This window comes from Carya illinoinensis, chromosome 8, assembly GCF_018687715.1.
Source record: "Carya illinoinensis cultivar Pawnee chromosome 8, C.illinoinensisPawnee_v1, whole genome shotgun sequence".
Taxonomy (NCBI): domain Eukaryota; kingdom Viridiplantae; phylum Streptophyta; class Magnoliopsida; order Fagales; family Juglandaceae; genus Carya; species Carya illinoinensis.
Window position 1 is genome coordinate 14,028,577 of NC_056759.1, and position 19,750 is coordinate 14,048,326.

The window sequence follows — 19,750 nt, forward strand, 5'->3', positions numbered from 1 at the left end:
TGGCACCTAACAGGCATGTAATAACTAGGGCTGTGCATAGAAAGTCTAGACCGATCAATCCAAAAGGCCCAACTTGGGCCCACTTGACTAAAGTTGGGTTCATCAGTTCATGGGTTTAATACACCTAATATCAATCGAAATCGATCACTTGAGGAAAATGACAAGCAGTGCCCATTACTCAAAGTTATTCTCTTCAAACCCTAGCCTCTCTCCAAACATAGTCTCCGAACCTCTCCTTAGCTCATAGAGCCATGTTTGACAGTGAGGAGCATCATTTCGAGTCCAAGGCTGACGCCTAAGCTTCCAAGACTTATCCTCAGCACGCCAGTAGCATCCGTAAGAACAGTTAGATTTCCTTTGCAAGAGTTCAAGCCGAATACTCTGAATTTCTCTCTCGATGTGTTTGAAAGTGGGTATAGGAATAATACTCTTCTTCAAGGGGTGCAAGAGAGTGGTACTGGTGTGAGGCTCTTGTTTTCTATTGAGGATTTGAAACAGATCCCAACAACAAGCGAATTTTAGCAAAATCGAGGGCAAGGAGATCATTCTAATGGGCTTTCTTCCACTCCACAGGTGACTTGTTTTCTTTTTCTTCTTTTTCTTTTTTAAGTTAATCAAAACTAACAGATCGGTACTACATGGGTTTTTTTTCCTTCTTTTTCTCATGTTATTATTATTACTATTATTATTTTTTCATCAATTTCCCCCTTTATTTTCTTTTACAGACAGTGATCGTTTTAGGAGTTTGGAACGGTTTCGTTTACTCCCCTTTGATCTGTCTTCAAGAAATGGCTTTTTTTTTTTCTCCCTTTTCCTTTACTTACTCTCTGGTTGGTTTTCGGTCTATTTTTGTGTTTTCCAGAACCACTATGATCTTGTTCTGGGTATGCTTTACTTTTGTCTATAGCATAAAAGTTATGATCCCCAAAGATCGGAGAACCTAGATTCATCTATTTATCTTGTACCGGAGGCATTACAAACCAAAAGGTTAATCAACAATGGCTATAGTAGGGTCTATCTTATTCTTCCTCTCGATAAAACTACGGCATGAGATCCAGAATGGTTAAAAACAACCTAAAGGTCCAGAATGGGTCTTTTTGCCCTCCAATGTGTATGGCGGAACAAACAAGGAGAAGAAGAACAAGTTCGACTTAACCTGAATTTTATGAGTAAGGTCGTGTGATGGTTCATGCTTCCCTTTGGGTCTGGTTAGGTCAAACCAAAATCTAGCTGGGGTGGTTTGGCGTGCAAGCCTATTAATAACCAATCAAAATAGGATACGTGTCATATCTATACATAGTCAACTTATACAAAAATAAAAATACAGTCAGCATGCTCAACAAAAATAAATATTCACTTAGGTGCCATTTGGATAGTAAGTTGAGATAAAAGTTGAATAAAATATTGTTAGAATATTAATTTTTAATATTATTATAGTTTTGTGATTTGAAAAAGTAAAATATATTTTATGTGAAAATTTAAAAATGCTGTAATGATAAGATGAGATTAAACATTTCTTGTATTCAAACCAGGTAATTAATGATAATGAATCTCAGAGACTATGCAAATGTAACGTGTCTTTTTATTCAGTTAAAGCTCATACTTGTGTAACAATTCCCCATTAGACAAATGAGAAATGATATTTGCATGGAGTGTGCAAGCGCCGCACAGTCATTTGAAAAAAGTGATAAATACGGGATTCATATGAAAAAAATTAATTTTTCAATAATGGACCCTACTCTTTTTCGAAACAATTGTGCGATACTTGCGCAATACACGACTGTATCTAGCATTGTGACCCAATCAAGCCACCCATGGATTAACCACCCACCTTTTTGAGAGGCCTAAAGGGTAGCTGATGTTGTTGCCCAAGGAGTGTCCACCAACAACTACCCTATTGTGATCATTTGCAGCCACCTTGGGCTGTCCAAAGTGGTGTCAATGAACAGCCAACACTCCACTTTAGGAGCCACCCTATTGCCTTTTTCTTTCTTATCTATAGCAAATTTTTCATATTTATGTTGATCGGGAGTTTTTAAATTTTCTATAAGCTCACTACAAGTATAACACGTGCCCCCTTGTGATCACTTATGCTCGTGGTAGTCATATTCCACATCAGTATTTTAATACTAGATACTATTTTAGAATATGCAAGTCTCATGCGCACTTCTTTTTGAAAAAAAGTAAGGTCTACCATTAAAAAATATATATTTTTTCATATGGATCCTAAATTTACCGACTTTTCTTAAAAGAATTACGTGGAACTTACACACCTTAGGACTCCACATATCATCTCTCTTTTTTATTATTGAACTAATAAAGTCCTAATGGAAGGACCAATTTGAAAAAGAGTAATACTAAATACAATTATAAGGCGTGTAAGTTCCGTGCACTCCTTTTGAAAAAAAATAGAGTACACAAGTCCACCATTAAAAAAAAAAAAAAGAAACCTCTTCTTGCAGTCGAATGGGGGAACAACGGCACAAGCGGTGAAAATGAATCGGTTCATTTCATTCACAAAAATCAAAACGCACTGTTTGAAAAGAAGCTCATGCGTTTTCAAAGTCTCTCCCCTTCGTTTTCTCCCATCTCCTTCTCCCATTCATTTTTTGATTTGTTCATTCTCCCCTTCATTTTCCCCCATCTCCTTCTCCCCTTTATTCTATGAATCTTCTCATTCACCCCTTCATGTTCCCCTTTCTCTCCAAGGCCTGATCTTCTTCCTTAGCTCATTTGAGTTTTCTCCAACATTCGAGTGTTCATTTTCTCCATCAAATCTTCGAGATCTTGGCAAGGCCCCTTCTCCCCTAACCATAATCCTAACCCTAACAAAACTTTGCCCATTCTCCTTCATCCCAAAACCCTAACCCTAACCTTAACCTAGTCCCTTCCCCTTTCATCCCAAATGTAATAACCCAAACCTAGCGCATTCTCCTCCATTCCCTTCATCCTGAAATCCTAACCCTAACCAAGTGTAATAGCCTGTTAGAAATTCAATGGTTGAATTTTTATTGGCTTTAGGAACTTCATAAAATCCTGTAAGTTTTTCCAAATCGACAAATTGCATAGGTTTTAATTTGTCAACATAGTCAGTATTATCACTCATTGTGGTACTAGAATCACGATTTTATTTATTCGAGATAGTGTTAGAATATTATATAGTCTATGCCATTAGACTCAGTTGATTATTTAGAAATTTATACTGTAACAATTTCATTTTCACTTTTCGGAAGATACGCTCGTTAGAAAACGCATTTTGATTTTTTTGAGGCACTTCGGAATTGAATTTCAATAAACGAATTGTATAGTATATATATATATGAATATTTAGAATTTTACAGTGTAAAGTTCATTTTTCACTTCCCCAGACTAAATAATAACCTCAATAGTAGTACCTAGCATAGTGTTTTCAAAATCACAGTATGTGATGTCCAAATTAGGTTAGAGAAGTTTTATTTTGACACTTGGTAAGATTTCAGTCACACTTGGTCAATAGTATTAGACATTTCACACAAAAAAGAACCATCATATAGATTTGTGATGGAAATTAAGGTGTAAGATCATGCCACTTAGGCAAAGCCCTCTGATCAACCAAATTGTGCCAGACCAAAGAGAGTTTTGACTCTAGTGAAACCCTAAATGGTTGGAATCCAATTAAAACCCTAAAATCTTAGTTGAAACCGAAATCCTAAAGTTGACATTCAAACCCTTTTAATCTAATTTATAGTATTGTGTTTAATCATTTGATTAAATTACTTCCACATGCTATTAATTTTTCAAATTCTTGTTGTGGCATTATTATCCGATTTTTTAAACCTTAAAAATTTGATTGGGCCAAGAAAAATTGAATTTCGGATTGATAGTATCCCAAACTCTAACCAAACCCCCTTTAAATCCTAAATTGAAGCTCACTGGGTTGAGGCCCACTAAAACTTACGAATTTGGCCACATTGGTAAAGTTTTTTGGAGAAGTTCCCCCATATAACAGGCCATCTCCTGTCTTTGGCTACACCCAATAACATCTTAATGTGAATGAGAAATTCATCTCATCACCCTCCATATCTCACAACTGCAGTAGACAATTCTTGCCCCTCACTATTCTCCACTTTATGTGGCATAAACACCTCCAATCAAGGTTCATTCCAGCCCTTATCTCTCCACTCCAGATGTTTAAAGTCGTTCAAGATATATTTCACTTCATTTCATCAATTCACTCTATTCTTAAAGAAAAATCCAAAAGACTCTCTAGAGCAGATTTTTGGTCTTTTTGCGTGGAGAGTTTAGACCCTTTGTAAGTATTTTTGTGCAATAAATCATTCATAAAAGTTGTTCTTTTTGAGATTAGTTTTTATGGATATATTATTCGTCTCATTTCATGATTATTTGATCAGTCAAAAGTATTTTTAACCATGGAAATGTCATTCTGGGCTTTAAACTAGAGAGTATGTTATGTTTTGGAGTTTTTGACTAAGCTAATGGACATATATTAGTTTGAATATTTTATGAAATGTTGTTAGCATGTGTTTATGAATATTCATTGAGATTTTATCGAATGACTAAAGCTTTTAATGGTAGATTTCCTTAGACTTAGAAACTTGAAAATTGGAAGTGGAAAACAATTTTTATTTTAAGAAAGTTTGAATATTTCGTGGTTTAATCTTGCTTGAAAGCGTTTGATATTTTTATATAATGATCCTAAGTCTCTTATATGCATGTTAGGATGTTTGTTTGATTATTAGTTTCAAAGATATGATTTTTCTATATAAGAGGATTTTGGTTAGCCTAAGATTTAATGTTTTTGAATTAGATCCAAGTTTTATTAATTTTTAGCCATATGATTTTAAGTTTGATGGTTAGATATTTTTTAAGACACATTTTTAAACCATGTGATATTTTAGTTTGAAAATCTCATCTTTTTAAACCATAGGTAAAGAGATTGATCAAAACTAGTTAAGAAAAAGTTTATATTTTTGGACTAAATGTATAACTGAAAACTCTAAATGTTATTTTGTGATTTTTAATGACCTTTTTTTGATGTTTTGAAACATGGTTGATCTTAAGATGATGTTATGAATATATTAGAAGTAATTTGATTTTTTAAAATTCTTGGAGATGTTTTATTTAAAGTCAAAACTTGTGATTCAATGGTTTGTTTTTTGTTAAAAAAATTGGATTTTTTTACAAAAAGAGTTTAGCTTGGGTCTATTTACAAAAAGAGTTTTGCGTTGATGATTAATTTTTTCCTAATACATGTTTTAAGTATGGTTTTAAACTTTGGATAGGAAAATCTTTGTTGCAAAATTTTGATTTAATTAGGAGTTTTGAAGTTGGAAGAAATTGCATTAAAAATTAAAAGAAATGGTCTATGGATGTTTTGGCCAGAGTGAGTTTTTCATATTTGTGAATTGTTTTAATTTTTTTGAGTTGATATTTGAGTTTAGGACAAAATTTATATGAGAAATGTTAATTTTGGTAATTTTCAGAGTTAGGATGTTAAATCTTTAAATTATGGATAAAATGATCATTTTCCTACACGTAGAGGGTAAAAGGTAATTTTACTCTATGTTGCCTCTTTGACACATTTTTAATTGTTAGTAATTAAATTTATAACTTTTAGAATATCCTCTTATAGTTCTTCGTGTTTTACAATTTATTTTCGTAGAACGCGATCATTGAGGTAAATTAGCTCTTAACTTACTATTAGTTTATTTTGTATGTGTAATGAATAATAGGACTACAGTTTATGTTCGTATGTTGTTATATATGTCATGTCATGCCATGCCATGTCATTTCATATTTATCTGTTATATGAATTATTCTGTCACGAAAGACTTATCTATTACATAATATATTTTGTCACATGTTGCTATCCGTTACAAGTTTTTCACATTATGTATGTCATTTGTTATATGTATATCATGTCATATAATATTCACTGTCACATGTTATGCCATGTTACGATATGTTGTATATTACATGTATGCCATGTTACGATATATAGTCTGTTACATGTATGTCATGTTATGAAATATTGTCTGTTATATTTATGTCTCAAAGTTCATCATGTCTGTCATCTTACGTTCATGTCATGTTATGTTACGTCATATTTCTGCCTTAGTATCCATGTCATGTCTAATCTTGAATATAGTTCGTGTATTTTGAGAACAGTTATATTAAGTTATTCATGTCAATCATGATCCTCAGTATTAAGATAAAGTAATATCTTAGTGAAACTCTTTTATTCATACTAGAGTGTCTAAATATGTATGAAATTCCCTAACTTGACTAAATCAAGTCAACAGGTTGTGAATGAGGCCTAACTAACTAGTCACCAGAAGGCACCAGGCACTAATGCCAATGAAGTCATATTTTATTTTACTTGTGTCCATAGCAATTGTAACACAAACAATTCATGGGATCACAACAATTGTAGAGCATGAAATTTGGGACTACAACAACTGTGAAATATACACAACGTGAGACACAACAATTGTGACACATAGAATACATGAGGCCACAACAACTGTAAAGTACGTATTAACACACTCATAGCTGGTATAGATACATGTGTTGTAATGCAGTAATCTACAGGGTCACATGGCTCAAGAGAACTCTTGCAGCACCTACATGGTCACTTTATTAATTAAGTTTATTAAATAAGACTCTAAGTCCATGTATTTCACATTCATGTCATGTTTCAGTTCACATTTATGTCTAAGTCAGTTCTAGTTCAATTTAAAGTTCAAGTCATATTACGAGTTATGTTATGTTCAATTTCACGTTCATGTCCAGGTTATTCACATTCATGTCACGTCAAATCAACTCTCAGTCTCAAGTTCATGCCATGTTAAGTTTTTGGTTTACTTCATGTTTCATTTTAAGTTATGTCAGTTTATATCATGTTATGTCAAGTTATGTTATGCTTATTATTGATTTTGATTATGTATTCATGTCTTTACTGCCATGCATGTATCATTAACCTGTGGAAGTTTTCTATTAACTTGCTGAGATTTATAAACAAATCTCATTGCGGTTGTCCTAACTACCATTCTCTCTGAATGATAAGCAATGTGTCAGGACTAGGACAAGAAGCGGACATTGGCAGACTGGAAAATGTTGTCTAGAAGCTACAAACGTGACACAGAGCTTATGACCTCTATAGTTAGGTTTTCTTTTCAGGCAGTATTTTGGCATTGTTGGTCGGGTCATGTGATTTACTCGACAAACTAGCCCATTAATATATTTTGGTAATGTAATTATAGAACCCGGTCTCTCATGTTTTGAGGTTACAGTCTTCTGAAACCTGTTCCATAATCATGGATGCTTATTTTGTTAAGTATGCAAGGATAAAATGGTGCATAGTATTGCTAAAAAAAAAATTATCCACTGCGAATATTGCATAATACTAGATGCATGTTAGAAATATTATATTTTATATGTCATGAATGGAGATAGGTAACCTTGTATTGCATGTCCCGATACTTCAGATGTCCTGAGCGAAAATATGGAGGCATCACACCTAGCCCATTCTCCTTCTTCCCGAAACCCTATCCATTACTAAACAACAACATCTCCTTCTCATTCTCGACCTTCCCTTTCTCCTTCATTGTGAATGGGCACTAGGCAAATGATTGGCCGAGAAGCTGAAAAATTGGTAAGCTCTCTCACTCAACTCTGAAAAGTAATGATTTTTAGTCTAGTAAGCTCTTTGATTTATTTGACCACTCTTAAAAGTGAGACACCTCACATTTGATGATTCATTGTTTCTTTTGTGAGTTTGAGTGTGCGGGATCTTTGAAGTAATGCAATTCTTTTGTGAGTGCCCTTAAGAAGTTGAAATTTTTTTCTTCTTTCTAGTTTGGATTGTCACCTTCATATCATTTCTTTGTCCCTAGATAGCTTAAAACTTTATTATTTAATTTCGTTTGGTTGAATTTATATATGGATCTGATGTTGAGTTCTGTGTTTTAATTTAATGAATGACTTCAATTGCATCCATTTTTTGCATGTTATGATTGAATCTGGTTTTGGTTAGAATGCCATCATCATAATTAATGTCTTCTTCATCATTCGTTAAATGTACTTTAATTCAACTAGTTTGTTTCTATGATTTTAAAGCCACACTTAGATACTCAAATACTTACAGCCTTTGTAAAACGTTTAATATATGTGTTCATAGTCCCACTCTTAATATCATTTATATCTAATATTTTCCTTATCTGTGTAAAATGATTAGGGATTACCATACTACAAATATTTCAGGTGGGCAAATAGTAATTAAGACATAGAGCAAAAAATATAAAAAAATAAATAAATTGTTAAAAAAGGGGGAAGAGCTCCACAAGATACTTGATGAAGTCGAAAAGAGGGAGATTGAGCTCCAAAAGAGAGCAGATCAGATCAAGAAGATAGAAATGGTGCTATCAAATAGAAATGAAGAGATTCTGAAGGAGTTGGTGCTTGTCGAGCAACAATTTGAAGTGTGGCATTCATACACACTACTTTGGGCGTATTGGGATTTTACGATTATTGTTTCATGTTATTTGATAGGATCTAAGTGATTTTGGATTGTATGTACAGGTTTGTAATATATACTTTACAATTAGTTATATGCAATTTTATTTGCATTGGATCATGTAATTCCATCCCTTGGCTACGTAAATAGAAATGAAAATAAGGGACTCCAAAAAACTGTAATTACAATTTTATAAAGACGAAAACAAAGCATAAATCCATTGGTGCTACATAAGTTTTGCCTCCAAAACTATATAATTACACACTTACCTCCAACGCATGGTCAAAGTGTAGACATACTATAGCTAAATTTTGACACATAGTTAAGTAATAATATTTTTATATAAGTTTAAACTTGCAGGCACGGTTAAAGGTGGCAACCTAATAGAAACACTGCATAATTGAGACAAACAAAAACCTTACAAATCTGTGTTCTTGGCCCCAAAAGTATAAATAAAACTAGGAAAGGAAAAACAAAGACTATTCCAATGTAATACAAAGAACTTTACCATAAAAAAACAAAGCATACAGTCCAAAATGATGGATCACCTCTTCAATTGTCATATTACACTTCCAACTAATAAATAGTACTAAAAATATACAAAAGTTTTACATTGTCCAATTGATACGCCCAATAAATTACAATGCAATATACAGAACTTCCATTCAAAAACAAAGCATATAGTCCAAAATGATGACCAACTCTTACATTGTCATACTACATTTCCAACTAATAAATCAACCCTGAAAATCCACAAAAGAATTATACTTTTCATTCAATGCACCCAATAAATTACAATTCAAGAACTTAATTCCCAATGTGGTTGTGTCCCATCCACACATTCTGGTTCTGTTTCATTCAGCACAAGTAGCATTTGCAATGAATAATACAAAATGTTATATGTGATATAATGTTACTATTAAAATCTATAAATAATCAATAACCCAGTCTAATTAGGAAAGTTTTAATACACTATCTTAAGTTCTAATTACTAGTTGTACGAGCTAGGTTCCACTAGTATCCAAAGTTGAGCTATCTGGCACAATATGGTGATAATCTCATAATTATTAGTATGATAATAACCTTCGGATTGGGGGTGTGATTGTTAATATAGATGCACATGTCTAATATTGGTGTATCTCTTCCAGCTCGCTAAGAATTGAGCAACAAAAATTATTTACACAAATCACAATTAAAATATAAACATATAAACATTTAATATTATGAGTAACAATTATTAAAAACGTGAACTTATCTACATTTTCCCTTTGCAATAGCTTTATTTTTCGTGGTTTTAACTTTCATCATTCATTTCTCTATTCTGGATGCCAACCTGAGAGATGGGGGTTTATCTTTCCCTCTCACAGCAAGGGGATTAAGTACTTGCTTTAAACTCTCAATTGTAATTGTGTTAACTATCGTACAACCAATTTTGGAACCCGTCTGAGTCAGAGATGGGGGTTGGTTTGTGCCATATAAGTCAGTCATTGCATATAACTTTTGTGTTGCATCTTCAATATGCTCATTTCATGCAACTGCATTGGTTATCATATGGTAACATATATTCAATAAACATGAATATCTGTCTGCGTTTGGCTTGCGTTCAACTGGGTCATAGCTACTTTGGATTAGAGTGTATCTCTTTTTTATGTACTTTCTCCGTTGATCCAAAATGCACCTGTCTAACAATGAATGTATTCGGTTAGCTTTGAATATGGCAAGAATATACCTACATAGTATCCCTCTCATCTGAAATAACCTACATGAATATTTGCATCGCACTTAGTCTCATTAAAATCCATTGAATGTGTAACCTCTTTAATGAAATCCTCAACATAACTTCATCCTCTATCATATACGTTTAAATTACACCATTATTTTTATGCAAAGTTGAAGGACAATCGAGCACACCCATAACTTGTTACTGAACTTTCCTAAACTAAGTGTTTGTGTACAACTTCTAAGATTTCTTTTTAATTGGAGAATTATAGATGCAGGAAATTGTGACGTTGAATGAGTGAAAGTCTAACCCATTTTCATTCTTAACGCACTGTCAAACTGATCCACAAACTCCTTCAAATTTGTTATCGCATGAACATATCGATCAAAGAAAGTATTCATGCTCTCACTTCACTGGGTTATACTCATTCTAGCCAAAAAAAAAAAAAAACTCTTTTAAGAGTACTGGTACCCAATACCCATGCTCAACGTCTAAATTTTGCAACCAGGCATTCTCATGCAAGTTGTAAGTGTTAATTAACGCCTTTCAACAACTCTCAAACTCTTCAATACTATATGTGCCATGTACACATTTCATCAACTGAGTTTTCAACCCACTCTTGTATGCACCATGTGAACTAAGCTTCTCATTGACATTTTTGAGTATGTGCCACAAACAAAATCTATGTCGACTATCTGGAAATATAATAGTAATTTCATTTTTCATTGATTTGCCTTTATCTGTGATAATAGCCTTTGAAACTTTACCATCCATACACTACAACCAGGTTTAGAAAAACCATGTAAAGGTCTCTGTATTCCCACTAGAAACCAACCCTGCTCTCAAAATAATTGACTGCCTATGGTGGTTTACATCAACAAAAGGTGAGAAGGACATTCCATATGTATTCGTTAGATATGTAGTGTCGAATGTTACCGCATTACTAAAATATTTCTAGACAGCCCTACTACATGCATCTGCCAAAAAACATTATGTAACCTCCCATCATCATCTAAATCTATTAATGTAAAAAACCAATCATTCTTGTACTACATCATACAACAATACTCTCAGATCACTCTTGCCCCACATTTCCCAATTTGTAGGTGTCGTGCTTTGTCGATGTAATTGCAACAATCTTTCTCTGAGAATGGGAGCTTGTCAAATCCACCCTCGTCAACGACAAGAGAGCCAAAACTCTTATTCCTTCTGATGCAGGTAGGTCATTCGTATCTAAGACTATTTTTACGAACTCACTAACTTATCTATTACATTGAAAGAATCGAGATTTCTGTGGACGTAAGTCGTGATTATGGGTATTATGAACTATTGTCAAAACAACATTCCCTCGATTTTTACAGCATTTATATTTGTCTTATAGTCCATCTTTCCTGTCAGACGTGGTTTTGCAACATTCAGTGTACTAATCCTGGCCTTCACACCATGAGCACAACCAATAGTAACATATTTAACAATCCTATATTCCCCCTTCTCACTCCTTTATGACATCACCCTAAAACTAAATTGTATAGCATATTGCTCATAAAAAGACATTAATTCTTCAAAAGAATTAACTGCATTTTCAACTTTGGCTCTTCAATCATATCAGCCCCATCAATTTGCACTACCTGAGGTGGCCCGACATTGGCATCGTCGGTTTTCCTATAATTGGATGTAGTCTCTTTACTTTCTTCAACAAATCTAAACGAGGTACATGACGCTTCAATTTTCCTATACTTGAGTGTAGTCTCTTTACTTTCTTCGAGAACTTTTGTGCTTGTAGTGGAGCTTGTAGTGGTGAAAAGAGTCGGAGGTCCCATTCCATATTGAAATGGGTAAACAACATTCTTCTTAAACCACACAAAAATTGCAATTAAATTTTCAAATAATTCCATTGCTAAAAACTAAAATAGAAAAAGCAACTAATTTTCATCACCTGGCTATGTCTTGAATATGGGTTGCCATCTGGACATGCCACAAAAGGCGGTGGCCATGCAGGCACTAGTCCATTGTAATTGTGCATGTAATTTGTAAAGTTTGGACAAGTTTTTAGGATGTTGTAACATATAAACAATCATGGTAATTAACCCAAGGTTGCCGCATTTTGGTAATAAGTATCAATTCAACACATTCCAAAATAATTTTTAAACAATGTAACAAATTTGAGTTTGTGGATTTGAGTTAGATGGTGTTAGGGGAGATGTGTATTCTTTTCCTTTCCATGCGGCGACAATCCCAATAAAAACTATATATACAAATAGAACATCGACCAACAACATGAGTTATCCAATAGATTCAAATTTTCAAAATTGAACAAAAGCAATAGTTCTAGCAAATACCTCACAGCACAACCTTCACATCCAAGACAACATGGTAAAATGACGCCATTTCATAAAATACAGTTTTAAGTTCCCTCAATCACTGGACCCAAACAGCACTGTTTAGGTCCAATTTTACACTAAACGATATCGTTTTCTCTAATAACTAAGATGTGATTTTCAATTCTAAGATATAGTTGGCAATTGGCACATAAATTAATAAAAATAATTATTTAAGTTAGTAAAATTAAAATTAATTAAACTAATTCATGTGGATTATTTAATTAACTCATTGAAAAAACACTAATTAAAATTATATTGATGATATTAATTGCTACTTTGTTACCAACTTAGTATATATCAATGTATTATGATAGTTAATCCAATGATATTTTGTTTAATACTTATGAATTATATTGTATTATATTAAATTAATATATATATATATTAGTAATACACTAATACTATTAATCTATTGATGGTATATAGTAATAGTAATTAACTTATTTACTATAACTAATAACTATACTAGTAATATTACTAATATGACATATGTTAGTGATAAATTGGTAATACTATATTAAATAATAGTAATACTCTTATTACTAATACTCTATGTAGTTATAATGATTTAATACCAACATATTAAGTAAACTATACTAATACTAATATAAATTTATATATATATTATAATTATAATTTTTACTATAACTCTTATAATATATTAATATATTAATATATATTAGTATTATATATTATAGTTATATATTAAAGAATATAATAATATATTCATACTAAATATATATAGTTATAGACTTATAATGATTTAATTATTATGATTAGTATAACTATATAATAGTATTAGTATTAGACTATTAGTATAACTATATATTAGTAATATTAGTTATGATGAATCAATGATTTAGTATAACTATATTCTACATTACTATATTAGAGGCTAAAATATTAGTATTAATATAAATATTAGTATTATTTATAGCTATATAGCTGTATATTAGTATTAATTATAGTGACTAATATAACTATATAATAGTGTTAATAGGAGACTATTAGTATAACTATATATTAGTATTAGTTATAGTGATTTATTATAACTATATTAGTATAAGTATTAAGTATAACTATAGTTAATATTTTTTTTATACTATATATAATTATATAATTAATTATATACAATTATTATATAAATATTAAAATATATATATTTTTATTTTCATTGAGTCCGATCTGGGGTGCAAAACCCCTAGACTAGGATTGGTCTTATAAAATTTGGATCGAGACTGACCAAACCCAGGTTGGTTCGGTCTAGACTGAAATGACCAATCCGGTTAGTTTTTCTGGTTCGAATTGGCTAAATCTCACCCCTTGATTTACCTGAATGGCAGTGCTAGGCAGCCACCCAGCATTTACCGTTGGTCATATTATTATAGTAAAAATTAATTTTTGATTTTTTAAACATGTTTTTAACATCCTTAATAATTAAGAAAAAATATAAAAATGTATACAACTTTACTAATAATCACTTCTTAACTAACAAGAAAATATATATATATATATATTCGACCTGTAAGTTAGTATCATTTTCCTTTATCCAAAAGTCAAGGAAACTTTCTCAAAAAGGCTTAAGTTAAGTCAGGCATATAAGAAAATCTTAAAAAATGTAATCAGGGAGTGATTTAATTATTGTCAGTAGAGAAAAGTAGTAAGAAATACAAGCAATAATTAATACAAAATTGTGCTCTCCTTGAGTGAATCCACACTTCTCAAACTTCAAGCTCTACTACTATAAAAGACCCTACCATGATATATATCATGCCATTTCAAAGAAAAAGTATTATGACAATAAGTAGAGTCTGATGGAAATGGAATTCCTCTAAACCAAGAGCTCTCCCCTTTTTCCCTTAACTTTTTTAACAATAAGAGGACGGTTGTGAATTATACCTTTATTGATTCCTACTAGTTTGCTCAAAACCCAAGGCTCAAAGAGACTTGGGTCTCATTAGTATTTCTCAAACAGTGATTCCTGCTTTAGAAGTAGACTCTGCTACATCAATTTCAATGGGGGAAGGTATGGCAAGGGGCCACTCTTTCTAGGCACATGGAGGAACATGTTTTGCATGTTTCTAATGGGATCTCATTTAAATAAGAGACACATTCGAGTTAATCACAAAAAAATGTAAATCACAATGAATACCGGAGCAATGAACCAATACGGGTCAATGCATATATAATCGGCACAAAGCACTCCAATGAGAGAGAGAGAGAGAGAGAGAGAGAGAGAGAGAGAGAGAGAGAGAGAGAGAGAGAGGGAGTGTGCATGTGGGTGTTGTGACACCCCTAGATTTCTATTTGGAATCAGATGGATATTCGAAGCATCGAGACATACAATACAAAGTTATCTGCCCCCGTTCATGACATATAAGATGCAAGTTCCTAACATGCATCTAGCATTATGCAATATTCATAGCAGATAATTTTTTTCTTAAGCAATACTATGCACCAAACTTATAATATCCTAAATAGTTAAAGCGTAATCCATGCATACTTAACAAAATAAACATCCATGATTATAGTATGGGTCTTAGAAAATTGTAATCTTAAAACAATGGAGACCGGGTTCCATAATTACATTGCCAAAATACCCTATTGGGCTAGTTCGTTAAGTAACTCAACCAACGATGCCAAAATATTATTCAAAAACCTAACTATGGATGTTGCAAGCTCTGCATCGTGTCTACGGTGTTTAATCAACCTCCTCTAGCCAGCCCATGTCTGCTCCTTACTCTGATCCTGATACATTACCTACCATTTGGGGGGAATAGTAGTGGGACTCTCATGGTAAGATTTGATTATAAATCTCAGCAAGTTAACAGGAAACTCTCACACAGGTTAATGATGCATACATGGTAGTAAAAGCATGAATGTATATTTAAAGTTGTAAATAAGCATAACATAACTTGACATATAGTATGGCATAACTGACATAACTTAAAACTGAAACGTAAACTGAACTTGATTTGATATGACATGAACTTAAACTTAAAACATAACATGGACTAGCAACATAACATGAACGTGAATTTGAAATATAACTTGAACTTGAAACATAGCATGAACATGAACATACATAACATAAATATGAACTTAAACATGACATGAACGTGAGTATAACATGACATAAACGTGAACTTGAGACATAATATGAACGTAAGTATAGCATAACATGAACGTGAACTTGAACATAACTTGAACATACACATAAAATGACATGAACGTGAATTTGAAACATAATGTGAACATGAACATAATATAAGATAAACTTAAGCATAACATGACATAAATGTGAACTTGAAACATACATGAATGTGAACATAACATGACATGAACTTAATTTTGAAACATAACATGAACGTGAACTTAAACTTAACTTAACATGAACTTGAACTTAACATAACGGCAAATTATACTCCTTCACAATAATACTCGGCAATGCATAGCCTTGATCGTAAGACCAAGCAGTGTGTATTATCATTCTGTAGTATACCATATTATACTTCTTCACCGTAGTACTCGGCAGCGCATAGTCTTGACCGCAATACCAAGCAAAGTTTAATATCCTTATGTAGTACGGTAGATTATAATCCTTTACCGTAGTACTCGGCAGTGCATAACCTTGACTGTAATACTAGACAGTGTGTATCATCCTTGACTGTAGTATAAATTAATTGATAACTAAAACTTAACTGTTCTCAAAATACACAACTGTATTTGAGACGAAACGTGACTGGAATACGAAAGGACATAAGTCTTGACGTCACATAACATGACTTCAATATAACTTGCGAGACATGACTTACTTGAGAAAAAATATTTTGTAATATGACATAATATATAACAGATAACATTTTACAACATGGTATAACATGTAACAATGAATATTATGTGATATGGCATACATGTAATAGTGAATATTACGTGACATGGCATACATGTAACAGATGACATAACGTAATATAACATACTTGTAATATATAGCAATACGTGACCAAATAGATTATGTAACAGATAAACATTCGTGACAAAATAAATCATGTGTAACAGATAAACATGTAATGTCGTGGCATGACATGACATGACATAAATGATAATATACATACATAAATTGTAGTTCTTTTACCCATCACACATACACAGTAAATTGATAGTAAGTTAGAAGCTAATTTATCTCGATCATCGCGTTCTATGAGAATAAAATGCGAAACACAAAGAGCTAAAAATAGTTATTCTAAAAATTAAAAATTTAATTACTAATAATTAGAAGCATGAAAACAACCTAACTTAGATTAAAATTACCATTTTACCCTCTAAATGTTGAAAAATGACCATTTTACCCCTAACTTAAGGATTTCACATCCTAATTCCAAAAATTTTCAAAATTTTCATTCCTCATGTAAATTTTATTCTAAACTCAAATATCAACTTAGAAAAATTTAAAATAAATCACAATTATGGCAAATACACTATGGCCGAAACATCCATAGGCCATTTCTCTTAATTTTTGTTGCAATTCCTTCTAATTTCAAAACTCATACTTAAACCAAAATTTTGCAACAAAGATCTTCGTATCCTAAATTTAAAACGATACTTAAAACAATCATTTAGAAAAAGCTAATCATCAACACCAAAATTTTTGTAAAAAGATCTAAATTTTTTAACAAATAGCAGACTCTTGAATCACAAGCTTTGACCCTAAATCAAAACATCTCTAAGAATTCCAAAAAATCAAATCTTACTTCTAACATATTTATAACATCATCCTAAGATCAACTATGTTTTAAATCAACAAAAAAAAGTCACCAAAAATCGCAAAATAACACTTGAAATTTTTAGTTTTACACTTATTCCAAAAACATATATTTTTTTCTTAACTAGTTTTAATCAATCTCTTGATCCATTGCTTAAAAGGATGAAATATTCAAACTAAAACACCACATGGCTTAAAAATGTGTCCTAAATAAGATCCAACCATCAAACTTGAAATCACATGGATAAAAGTCAATAAAACATGGATCTAACCCAAAAAAAATCAAATCTTAGGTCTAACCGAAATCCTCTTGCATAGAAAAATTATATCTTTAAAAATAATAATAAATATATCCAAAATAACATCCTAACATGCAAATAAGAGATTTAGGATCATCACATAAGAATATCAAAGCCTTTGGAGTAAGATTAAACCACAAAATATTCAAAAGCTATCAAGTGGATCAAGAGATTGATCAAAACTCCAAAACATAACATACTCTCTAGTTTTAAGCCCAGAATGACCTTTTTATGGTTAAAAATATTTTTAACCAATCAAATGACTACTAAATGAGACGAATAAGATATGCACGAAATCTAGACTCAAATATGAACAACTTTTGTAAAGGAGTTATCGTGTTAAAATACTTACAAAGGGTTGAAAAACTTCATGTAAAAAGATCCAGAAATCGATTCGAGAGATCTCTTTTGGGTTTCTCTCTAAAAATGGGGTGAAGAAGTGATGAAAATGAGTGAATTGTGTCTTACATGACTTTAGACTTTTGGAGAGGGAGGTATGAGATTAAATGACCCTTGATTGGAATTGACTATGTGACATAAAGGAGAGAATAGTGAGGGGCAAGAACTGCCTATAGAAGCTGTGAGGTATGGAGGCTGATGAGGTAGATTTCTTCTTTACATCAAGGCACTATTGGGTGCAACCAAGGTCAGTGGATGACCTGCCATGTGGGGGAAGAAACATCTTCAAGAAGTTTTGCCAAGGTGGCCAAATTCGTAAACCTTGGTGGGCCTCAACCAAGTGGGCTTCAACTTAGGGTTTGAAGGGGGTTTGGTTAGAGTTTGAGATGCTATCAAGTTCAAATCCAATTTTTCTTGAGCCAATCATTTTTCAAGATTTAAAAGATTAGATAATGATGTCATAATAATAATTTGGCGAATTAATAGCATGTGAAAGTGATTTAATTAAGTAATTAAACACAATGCTAGAAATTGGATAAAAAATGGTTTGGAGACCAACTTTAGGGTTTGGGGAAACTGTTTAGGATTTCGGTTTCAACTAAATTTTTTGAATTTCAATTGGATTCAAACCATAGAGGGTTTCAACCCTAGGTTTCACTAGGGTTGAAACCCTCTTTGATCTGACTCAATTTAGTTGATCAGATGAAAGAATAGGGTTTTGTTTAGGTGACATGATCTCACACTTTGATTTCTTTCACAAATCTATCTAATGGTTCTTCATTGTGTCAAGTGTCTAATACTATTCATCAAGTGTGGTTAAGATCTTGTCAAGTGTCCAAATAAAACTTTTCTAAGATAATTTAGACATTCCACACTATAATTTTAAAAATACTATGCTAGATGTTACTATTAAGGTTACTATTCACTTTGAGAAGATGAAAAATAAACTTTGCATTGAAAAATCTTAAATATTCATACAAACCTAACTATATAATTTGTTTACCAAAATTGTTCCCCGAAGTGCTTCAAAAAAGCAAAACGCGTTTTTGAATAAACATATCATCTAAAAAATGAATATGAGATTATTATATCATAAAATCATAAATAATCAACTGAATCAATTGGCGTAGACCATAATATATTCTGACACTTCTAACTATTTCAAATAAATAAAATACACATCTGGTATCATAATGAGTGATAACACTGACTACGCTGACAGACCAAAATCTATGCGATTACTCGATTTGTGAAAACTTATGAATTTTTCACAAGGTTCCTAAAATCTATAGAAATTCCACCATTGAATTTCTAGCGGGCTGTTATAGGTGTGGGTGTGTGTGCGCCAAAGGTGCAAAGACTTACTCGAGACGACAACCAAAGGGGTTGGAAGATGGGGATGCCAACGATTGTCGGTAGCAAGTAAGACACAAAGAGAGAAGTTGTGCGGGAGTAATGAACCGAAATGGGGAATGAGGATATACAGTGGCTCCCAATATATGGGGAGCCACAGTAGCATCCTCAAACCCAAGCCCTATTTTGGAGAGGCGAATGGAGCATGCATTTGGGATTTTACGCAAGTGTAAACCCATAAAATTTGTAGAAAGTGGAGGGTTGGAAAGGTGAATTTGAATGAATTTAATGCATAAACTCATTTGCCTATTTCGATTTGCC